Source organism: Camelus bactrianus, chromosome 6 (genome assembly GCF_048773025.1).
Source record: "Camelus bactrianus isolate YW-2024 breed Bactrian camel chromosome 6, ASM4877302v1, whole genome shotgun sequence".
NCBI classification, from domain to species: domain Eukaryota; kingdom Metazoa; phylum Chordata; class Mammalia; order Artiodactyla; family Camelidae; genus Camelus; species Camelus bactrianus.
In genome coordinates this window covers 54,579,261-54,589,762 of record NC_133544.1, presented here as the reverse complement: position 1 = coordinate 54,589,762, position 10,502 = coordinate 54,579,261, and the positions used below count along the sequence as shown (strand labels likewise).

At 43.9% G+C, this 10,502-nt stretch overlaps 1 long non-coding RNA gene across 1 annotated transcript in view; it reads right to left on the bottom strand.

Moving 5' to 3' along the window:
- LOC105075240 (uncharacterized) overlaps window positions 1–10,502 on the bottom strand; it is a 331,910-nt gene that overhangs the window by 284,920 nt on the left and 36,488 nt on the right. Inside the window, exons 6-7 of the long non-coding RNA XR_012507554.1 lie at window positions 9,585–9,759; window positions 5,098–5,278 (exon numbers count right to left, since the gene is read on the bottom strand). This is a non-coding gene — a long non-coding RNA (uncharacterized LOC105075240). The remainder of the gene's footprint in view (window positions 1–5,097; window positions 5,279–9,584; window positions 9,760–10,502) is intronic.

The following is a 10,502-nucleotide window of genomic DNA, read 5'->3' as shown; positions in this document are numbered from 1 at the left end:
GAAATTGTGCTGCGTGATGCTGTGTCACAAGGCCCCTCACCAGGTCTGGAGAATCAGAGGTTTCCTGAGGAAGAGATACCTGTGCTGAGTAGAAAAGAGAAACTCTAGAAGAAGAGCAGGGAAGCACTCTCCAGGCAGAGGAAAGAGCCAGAGGTGGGAAGAAGAGGGAGGGAGGGAGGGAGAGGTGGTTGGCTGAGAATCGTAAGAACAATCCTGTGAAGCACAGAAGGGCAGATCATCCAGGCCTTGTGGAAATGTTAAGGATTTGGGACTTGATCCCAAATGCAGCAGAAGGCCATGGGTGGGTTTTAGGTGGAAGTGGTATAATATGATCTGTGTTTCTTTCACAGATCAGTCTGTGCACTTTGTGAAGTACTGAGATGTGAATGTAATAAGAAATACATATTTGGTGGGGAGGGTGTAGCTCAGTGGTAGAGTGCATACTTAGAATGCACGAGCTCCTGGGTTCAATCCCCAGTACTTCCATTAAAAAGGTAATAATAAATAAATAAATGAATGAACCTAATTAGCTCCCCTCCCCAAAAAACAAACATTCATACATACATACAAAGAAATACATAATTTGGTCTACAGCCCAGGGTCTTGGCACAGAGCTCCTAAAACTGTTAGGAAATCCTGAGTGGCTAAAAGTGAGAGGAGTGTTTTTTTTTATTCATAAGAAGTCCTTTTCAACCATACCTGGGTTTAAGCTAATGAAGGACTCTTCATAGGGCCCTAGATAGCTTCAGGATGGGGGTTGGAGGAACCCATCATGTAATTAGAGTATTGGAACTTTCAGCCCCATCCCTCTAGGGAGAGGAGAGGGACTAGAGAGAGAGTTTAATCTCCAATGGCCAAGGATTTAGCCAGTCATGCCTACATAATAGAACCTCCATAAAAAGCCTAAACAATGAGGTTGGGAAAGTGTCTGGGTCAGTGAATACATCAGGGTGCTGGGAGGGTGGTGCACCTGAAGAGGGCGGGGAAGCCCCATGCCCCTTCCTACAGAACCTACCCTATACACCCCTTCCACTTGGCTATTCCTGAGTGTTCTTGGAATCAGATGCACTACTACTATTGCATCATGAGGTCCCTCTGGGTATTCTTTATAATAAACCAGTAATAGTAAGTAAAGTGTTTGCCTGAGTTCTAACAAATTATCAAACCCCAGGCGGGGGTCACGGGCACCCCCAATTTATAGCCAATTTGTCAGAAGTTCAGGAGGTCCAGACTTCCCATTGGTGTCTGAAGGGGGGGCAGTGTTGTGGGACTGGGCTCTAAACCTGTGGGATCTGACACTCACTCCAGTGTCAGAATTTAATTGAATTGTAGCATACCTGGCTGATGTCCAAGAATCAGTTTTGGTGTGGAGAGACATATATATATACATTTGGTTTCAGAAATATTTTGAGTACAGAAAAAGAGTTTTACTGTAAGAATGGATTCAGGGCAGGTAGGAATTAATGGAGGAATGACAGTGGCTGTAAAAATAAAAATAAAAAAAGGACAATTCCAAACAATTAGATAGGAGATGAAATCAACAAAACTTAATGGTTGACTGGAAATGGCAAATGAGTAAAAGGGAAGCAACGAGGGTAAATCATAAGTTCTGACTTGGATAACTGTGCTTGGGGGCACCATTTACTGAGACGGTGAACACTGAACCAGCATCTGGTCATAGGGGCCAAGAAGAGGAAATTCAAGTGTCCAGGACATAGCAGGAAATACAAGATACGCACTCAGAAGCACGGTCTGGACTACATTATAAGCTTGGGGGTGGTCAGCCCAGAGATGTGTATTCAGTATGTCCCCAGACCCCACCTCCTCTAACTGCAAAGTGAGTCCACATTTCCAAGAATATCTAAATCACTTCATCTTTTCCCAGGGCTCTCCCCAAGAAATACCCAAAAATTCTTAGGACTGCTGACACTGGCCCAGCGACCCCAATCCCCTATGTGTCTCTTGCTGCCACCACAGCGAGGGCAGAGGACTCAGACATGCCCCTCAAGGCAGGTCTCCACCACCACTGACCTCTCTGTGGCCAGACCCCCCCCCCCCCTCCAGGCCACTTCAGCACCTTCCCCCTAGATGGCAGAATCAGAGGCCCGTGTAGCCATTGATGGAAAAATTGCTCTCACTCCTGATTTCCTTAAGGAAAGGTTTTCCTTCGATGCATTCCTGGCTTCTTCAACTGGGAAGGTAAAGTGACTTACTCACTTGGAAATTTGGAAAGAGCTGGGGATGTAAGATATTCACCTATCTTCTCAGGAATGAGCTACCCACTGGGAGCACCAATTTGGCTGCTCCACCAGAGAATGACTCTTACCCCAACGCCCCGGTCCAGCATGGCTGTGACTGAGAGGGAACTTCTGTCTTTAGGATGAGCAAGCCCATTTTGAGTAACAGACCTAAAGTACATCATGTCTTTTGACAGTAAAAGGGGACACGGGGGGATTTTGGCCCATATGGTATCTAGTACACACCATTTATTGTTTGTTATCTCTCCACAACAAAAACTAGATGTGTACATCATTTTAAGTATAGATACACCATAATTTAACCAGTCTTCAATGAACAGCCATTCATCTTATTACCACTTTTCTGCTATTTTAAGTTTCACCTCAATTAATATCCTTGAACATATCATTTAATACAACTGTCTGCAGACTAAGAGCAGAGCTGCTGGGTCTAAAGACATATAACTGATTAAAGTGATGGGAAAGCTCCCCAGAAAATTTACATAATTTTGCATATAATTTCAGGAGCTTTGTAAGCATAGACACCAGATTAAGAACCTCTGCTTTCTATGCTCTTCCTAGGAACTTTCATCCTTCTTTGACTTCAACTATTATCTATGACTCCCAAATACATATATTAACATGTTGATATACATATATAAACATCTCCATTCAAATATTTCACTGACATCAAACTCAACATATCAAAAACTGAAATCACTTTCTCCTATGCCAAACCCATTCATCTCTTCATATTAATTTTCATTAAAAGTTCACTAACCATTCAACTGAGTCAGCCAAAAATTTGGTCAGCAACCATGACTTCCACCTCTCCTCTGCCCTTGATATCTTTCCATCTCCGTTGCAACAAACTTAGTTTTGGCCACCATGTGTTGCTTGAATTGCTCTAACAACCTCCTAAATAGTTTTCCTATCAGAGTTGTTATCCCCTCCAATTCATGTATAACACTGTGACCAGAGTGATCTTTCTAAAATGCAAATCTGCTATCACTCCCTCATTTAAAACTCTTCAGTGGCTCCCACTGCTCTCAGAATAAAGTCCATACTCCTTAATATGGCTTACAAAGCCCTTTATCATCATCTACCCACTAATTTCTGCATGATGACCACTAAATCTGCCCCTTTCCCAAGTCCCTGTATTAGCAAACGTTACTACTTATCATCTTGCTCAAGACAGAAACCTGACTCTCTCCTCTCCCTCACCCTCTCTATCTGATTAGTTACTATATCCTGTTTCTACCTCAGGGCCACCACCTTGGTCCAAATTACCCTCTTTCTCTCACCTAGACTACTAAAGTAGCCCTCCATCATTGAGGAGGAAGTAAAACAGATGCTTCTCATGAATAGCTTGACCAGCCAGGCTTAGTAAAGAGTTCAATTTTGCACTGTAAAAATGTTTATGTAGAACATATTGGGGGGAGGGTATAGCTCAGTGGTAAAGCACATGCTTAGAATGCACAAGGTGCTGGGTTCAATCTCCAGTACCTCCATTTAAAACAAACAAACTAACTAACCTAATTACTTGCCCCCGCAAAAAAGAAAAGAAATAGCTTTAAAAATATATATGATATATGCTTTTAAAAAGCCTAGAGACTATTTAAGAATCATGGAAACTAGAGTTTCCATGTAAACTACAAAACAAAATAAAATAAAATAAAAACAAGATCAAGACTTTGTGTATATTCCAAAGACTGAAAGCCAACAAATCGAGAAAACAAATATCATAATTTAATTAATTAGGCTTTAATTAAACAATGGTTCTATTTTATTACTCAAGGTAAATGCAATAAAGAAGTTTAAGGGAACTGAGACTTTATCCTGCTTGAAAGCTAACAAATAAGCCTATAAACTGTTTGATGAATGCTGATGAAGACAAGGAGACTCCAGAGTCAGAGACGAAAGATTTTATTGCCCATAGCAACAGCAGTAGCTGGAGACAGCATTTTCTTGTTCTGGTTCCTCAAGCTCTTTTCTCACAGAGAGACACCAAGAAGGCATAGGTGGCATCTACACATAGAGTGGGTTTCATTACAGGCAAGAACCGCTGAGCTTGGAGAACCGACGTCATTTTATACTGGACAGTAAGCTACCTCTGTCCTTTGTTCCAGAGGTGAACACTGAAGTTCAAAGAAAACCTATCTTTCACCCTAAAAGGAGACATTACATTTTTCAAGGCTGTTCCCTTACAAACATCCTTGAAAAGACAGTCTGGAACAAAGACAACCAGAACCACTATTCACAAGACATGCAGAAACGTGGAAGGTCCACAGAGAACTCTCTCGCAACAATATCCACTTCCCACACACGTTAGTTTCTACACATAACTATGCTACTCCATCAGCCACTCATTAACCAACAGAGGCTAGAACCAAATCAACCTATCTAGCACAGCATTTAATTAAGTCAACTAGGATTCTGAAAGCAGAATGAAGCCACCCTATATTGATCTCAACCACGGTTCCCAGTGTCCTAGAACCAACCAGCTTAACAAATCCCACAAAGTATCAGGGTCTACTTTAGAAAGCCATGAGGCTTTTTCTTTAAATTTCTGTATTGACCTTTCCACTTGGCCCAAGGCATTAATCCAGGCATGGCAAGATGTACTAGAGATTGCATAAAGTCCATCTTGTTGCATGAGGAGGAAGTCTGGGACAATGCTCTCACCCATAAGAACCTTGGCTACTGAGCTGAATCCAACCTGAAATCCTTCCAGGGCCAAGGCAGTGTCATGATCACCTCAGCTAAAATCATGACATTTTTGAACCACCTTTGCTAACTGGATGACTCCTGTTACAGCAATAACTGCCCATAAGGTATGTCTGAATAATGAATCAGTTACCTTTTCTGGAGAGCTTCATTTTGGAGAGATTTCTGCAGTCAGCTGAGGGTCATGTGCTTTGTCAGTAGTGCTTCTAAGCACCTGCAGTTCTCTTAGGACTGCCGGAAGGGTGTTTTCAGGAGAGACAAGTTAACTCCTGGCTTCCACACAAGAAATAGTCCAGAGGTCACACATGGTGTCCCTGGAAAAGAAAATGTTTTTATAATTGTTGGCCTCAAGTGGGACCTTGATCATTCAAAGGGCATTGGTTGACAGTTCCTCCAATGAGGCTTCCTGGCAGGCTAGTATGCCTTAGGGTTCCCAGTTTAGTTTAAATAACTGAATCTAGTCCTTGTTTTTGGAGGGACTACCTGAGGGCTGACAGTCCTGTCTGTCCACGCCACTAGAAAGGTGGCATTTCTCCAACCCCCAACAGCTATAGGAATGAAGACAAGCAGACATGTTAACCAGTGTTTTGCATGGGAGATGCAGAAGCTAGGACTCTCCTCTACTTTATCTAATAGACTTCTTGGTAAGGTCAAAGGGAATGGCAATCAAAATCATGGTCAGAGCTGTCTGGAGGTAGGGGAAAGAAAAGGAGGCAGCACATTTAGCAATCAGTTCCATTTAAGGTGCTAGCAACATTGGTGTTACCAGTGACTAGGTTCTTGTCCCATCGCAGAAAGAATTCAGAGACAAGATGTGGAGGTGAAAAAAGTAAAGTGGGGATTTATTAAGTGATAGATAATACACTCTCAAGGGGAGAGGGGGCAGCCTCAGGTGAGCAGCTGCCCTGAGTTTCTTTGGCAAGCTGGTTACATAGGGTGTAAAAATAAGTGGGCGGAATATTCATTGGGGAGGGATGGGTTTGGGGTCTTATTTCCTGATTTTCATCCCAACTCCACCTTTCCAAAGGGAGAAGGGATTTTTGTCCTTATTTAGTCTGGATCGGAAGTGTCATGGTATCAGCGCATGATGGGTACTTCCAATCAGCGAGGCTAATTTTTTTGACATGAGGGCATAATGAGCAAAAGGTTACATTCAGACACTGGAGATTCCTGCCTTTTCTCACCTCTCTTTGTTGGCCTCTAGTCCACTTGTTATCCCAAAATGTGTGACCACTTGTCAGCCAGGAGTTTCCTGCTTTTCCTTCTCTGCCCAGGGACCCCTGTTGTTTACACAATGTATAGTTTCCTGAATTTGGCCTGTGTGCCTCCTTTTTGCCCAGTTTCTGCCATTTGGACTGCAGCTCTCTGCCTGCTCTAACATTGGGAGAACCACACCAGGGCATTTTCCTTCCTGAGGAAGGCTCCAGGGTGGCTCTGAAAGACAAAAGATCATTAGAGTTCCTTCCTCCCTCTTCTAGGGTCTAAAGTGCTCTCACCTCAGGTGCTGGAGTTGTTTTTTCTCTCCATAACCACAAAATTAGTTTGTCCATTCCAGTACCTATAAGTTCACCTGCTTCCCAATCATTTCCACTTACACCCAGACCTGTCATTTGGAAGAATTAGGTGCAAAAGGGATAAGGCATTTTATAAAACTTACAGACACTCATTATGCCACCGACTTTGCCCTGCATGAACCACTGGGTAAGTCTCGAGGCAGTGTACTCAACCAAGTAGAGATTACCCTCATGATACAGGGCTATATCAATCCAATGACAGAATCCAGGTGGCTGAGCCAGTTTGAAAGCCCTAGACCCCTTTTTGACTGGGTGGCCAACCTACCAGCCTGGGGCTATCATTAGTCAACAGAAAAACATCATACCCAGGAATGACCAGGGAGGAATCCCAATTTATAAAATAATAATAGATCAATCTGATCATTAACTAGGAAGTGGCTGAGAGGAGATGATCCCTTTCTGAGCACAGCCACACTCAGTGACCAAACTCCCTTATTTAGGTGTATGGACCAGGGAGAGATGAGGAAGCTAAGAGTCAAAAATAATACTTAAATTGATTTTTCAGCAGATTCACAGACATAAAAAACAAACTGTCGTTACCAAAGGGGAAAGAGTGAGGAAGGGATAAATTAGGAGTTTGAGATTAAATCATACACACTACTATATATAAATAAACAACAAGGACCTACTGTATAGCACAGGGAACTATATTCAATGTCTTGTAATAACATATAACGGAAAATAATCTGAAAAGAAAAAATATATATGTATGTACGTGTGTATATATACATATATAGAGAGAGAAAAAAAATTGAATCGCTTTGCTGTCCACCTGAAACTAACATTGTAAATCTACAACACTTCAGTAAGAAATAAAACTAAATAAATAAATACATAAATACATAAATTCAAATGCTCAACAATACCAGATGCCTATGAATGCCAGGGAGCATGAAACATCCATTGAATACCCTGACAGTCAGCACAGTGTTGAGCAGATTTGTGATCAAAAGCACACCACTGGCAGGCTGCAAACGGTCCAGGAAGCTGAAAACATGACACAGATCAGTCTCAAGGGCCACAACAGTGCAGCTAGAATCAGCTGACTAGGCTGGAACAGCAGTATTACAAGCTGAAAAGAGCAAGACAGACAGCCCCAAGAGGAGGTCAAAGGTCTGATGTATTCAATCTGCCAAGAGCAAGGAGGTGGGGGTGATGGCCCACACTATGCCACCCCTCGTACCAAAATGCTTTTGGCAGGAGTCACGAATCCAGCTTGCCGTGGCAGCCTCTGCATCAGGAACAGTCCTCTGCCCTTTGCACAGAGCCTAGGAGGATAGTTGTGTCACCATGCCCAGTACAAAGATGGACCAGGCAGTGATGGTGGCAATCTGGTGGCGAGGTCTTGATGTGAACAGTAGCTTCGTACCAGAGAACTGGCCCATATTATGAGCATCTACGTGAGGGACCCAGACACTTTGATCAGTAGCTGTGATTTATCACCTTTTGCAGCCCCAAAGAGAAGTGTCTTTAACCTACCAATCACTTGTAGTTTTCCAAGTGACAGACCAAACTGTTAGACTACTGGCTACAGCCCAGGGGTCAGTAAAAAGGTAACAACTTGTATTAAGGGGAGTATCGGCCTGGGCTGCACAGCCCTGAGTTTTAACTGTGAATGGAACCAGCAGGCCCGTGTCTGGTTCCGCAGAGCTGGCACTGAGACTGAACAGTAGCAGAAGCTCAGCGGAAGACATCAGGTTTAAGCTGAGCCAAACCACCAGTGAAGCAGACCTGGCACTCAGGGTAATCTCTGTGAGCTGAGGTTCTCATTGACCCAGCAGTTTTGCTTCAGGCAGCAGAACAAGAGATTAAGTATCCCCAGAGGGCCAGCTGCCACTGTCTCATGTAAAGTTGAGATGCTGCTGGAGTCAGGTCAGCTGCACGCAGGAATATGGCATTTCCACCTGATGACGAGGCGGCTTTGGCCCTCCCCATTGAGTCTGAGTCCAGTTGATTCACCCTGAAATGAGACTATCACGCCAGAGAGTCACAAGGCCTCCGTGGGTCAGTTCTGAGAACAGCCCTGTAGCAAGTTCCTAGCTGCTTTTCAAAAGGAGAGCCATATCAGGGTGAGAGGGGGCCCAGGAGCCCAAATATCCAAGGAGCACCTCAGGTGGAAGATGCCTCTTTTTGCCAGACTCTAATTGGTTAAATCATGAGTCCCAGGAACTTGTAGCTCAAAGGGGTCATTAGGGTTGTGGGGATCCAAAGGTACCAGTATTTCTCTCCGTCTGTGTCTTCCCAAACACAAGAAGCACCTCTGGCACTCACAAGCATTCAAAGCACAGACATGTAAACACCAATACCAATGACACCAACTGATGGAAACTGCAACAGTACACCCAGTAGGCCCAAAGGGCTCCACTCAACAGAGTTGCACCAATTTCCCTCCTCCACTGCGAAAACTGCCCATATTCCACCAGTTGAATCCTGGTGTCCCTCCCCCCACAGGGCTGAGCAGGATAATGCCTTGGGTGACTCTATCCAACAGAGCCATGAAAGTTTGACTCTCTCCCCTCTGCGAAGCTCCCCAGCATACTCAGGCAGGTGTGTGAGCTCTCACCCTTGATCATCTTTCTCCTTAATGAAACTGCAGTCAGGGTGGAAAAGAAGAGGGCACAGAGGGAGAGCAGCTCTGAGCCAATAAGCAAGGCTTTGCATTCAGTTTCAGTGGCCACTCGCTCATGGCTCACCTGAATAAACATCGAATGTTTCAGACCACCCAAAGATCTGTGCTGAATAACATGTCCCTCACTGCTGTCACCATTTACTTCAGGCTGGGGTGGGAGGTTCTTTGGCTTAGCAGCCACAGCCACGTTGTCTTTAGAGCTGTCCCATTGTCGTAAGATTCCTCCTTCCACCTGCCCAGGCGAACATGACCAACACTAAGGCACCATGTAGGCAGCTTGCTTCAGTCCTGTTTCTCACTGCTCAGCCTCTGATGATCAATAAACAAGCCTCTAATGATTAATAAACCCTTGTTCCCCTAACCCACCCAATACTTGAGCAAGAGCATTTACTCCTGGATACCAGGGAGTTGTCTCACCTCTGAATCTGGCCTGTGGGGTCATTATCCTTCCTCTTCAAGGAGCTTCTTCTTCATGAAGACTTGTCTCTTCTTCACCACATCCTCACCACCAAAATGGTCAAGAACTGTGAAGGGTCTGAGACTCTACCTTCCTTGCAGGCCAATAAGTTAGTCTGACCCAGTTCTGTGGGTGCTAGCAGAAGACACAAAGGACTTAATTACTCACAGAAATGGTCAAAGTATCATTTTTTTGTTCTGGTTCCCAAGCTCCCATCCCATAGGACAATGTGAAGAGGGCCAGGTGATACCTGTACATGCAGAGGGGTGTATTACAGGAGAGGAAGCCTGAGCATAAGAAACCCAAATCTTTTATAGTGCCCCTTCAGAAGGAGACAGCCTTGATCTTTCAAAGCTCTAAGCAAACCTGCCCTTTGTTCTGGAGAGACATTATATCTTCTCTATTTTCTCTATTATACAAATAACCTTGAAAAATATTCCAGAAAAAAAGGCAGTCAGTATCTCTGCTCAGAAGACATACAGAAACATAAGAGACACATAGAGAATTGGCTAATAAATACCTTCCTGTAAACAGATAAAGTGAAATGGCCTCCCCATTTGTTATTTACTACCAAAGAGACCAGACACTTGCATCAGTGGGTGAGAATACCCTTCCCTGATTACTTCTCAGTGGACCTGCTCCTATTTCTCTCTCTGACTCTCCTCAAGATTCTCTGTAAGGCTAAACTTATCTTCCAACCTAACTCACAGGCCAGTGTTTTGTAACAATTATCAGCTACACAATAGCAATATTTCTGAGAAGAGGGCTAGGATAGGTGATCTGGATACCCATCTAAACTAGTGATTCTCGGCTTGTCCTTTCTTCAACTCACCAGAGATCCAGATATTAGAATCTACTTGTCAGTGGTTTGGGTGGGG